This window comes from Sapajus apella, unplaced genomic scaffold (assembly GCF_009761245.1).
Source record: "Sapajus apella isolate SASKATOON/1434 unplaced genomic scaffold, GSC_monkey_1.0 scaffold172, whole genome shotgun sequence".
In the NCBI taxonomy this organism is placed as follows: Eukaryota; Metazoa; Chordata; class Mammalia; order Primates; family Cebidae; genus Sapajus; species Sapajus apella.
In genome coordinates, this window is record NW_022437112.1 from 1,700,535 (window position 1) to 1,701,218 (window position 684).

The following is a 684-nucleotide window of genomic DNA, read 5'->3' on the forward strand; positions in this document are numbered from 1 at the left end:
ATATAGCTCAGGCAGGCTGAGGGCTACTCATTCATTCATTCATCCTGCGTGTCATTCATTATTAATAATATTATAACTCAGGCAGGCTGAGGGCTATTCATTCGTTCATTCATCCTGAGTGTCATTCATTAATAATAACAACATAGTAACTCAGGCAGGCTGAGCGCCATTCATTCATTCATTCATCCTGACTCATTCATTAGTAATAATTTTATTATAACTGCTGCACACTGAGGGCTAATCATTCATTCATCCTGCCACTCATTAGTAATAATCATATTATAATAACTCCGGCAGGCTGAGGGGCTCCTGAGGGGTTCGCTGTTCAGTGATAGATGGAGGACCCCGTTGAGACCCACCCTTCTTAAGTTTACCAGTATTCTGACTTGTCCCAAGGCCCTGCAAAGAGCAGGTGCAAACGTACCTTCCCAGCAGGCCAGGACCGTGCCGCAGCGTCACGGAGGGCCAGGCTGATACACCCCAGGTCTCTTCTCCGTGGGGACCCCTCAGGATGCAGTGTGGTCCGTGAAACTCCCCCGGGGAGGGCTGCAGCTGGACACGGTGCAGAGTTCACCCTCAAGGTGCAGGTGTGTTCCGGCTCAGACGCACGTATTTGGAGATTATTGCAAAGCACATTCAGGCACCTTCTGTATGCCAGGAAAACTCAGGGCCTGGGTCCCAAGA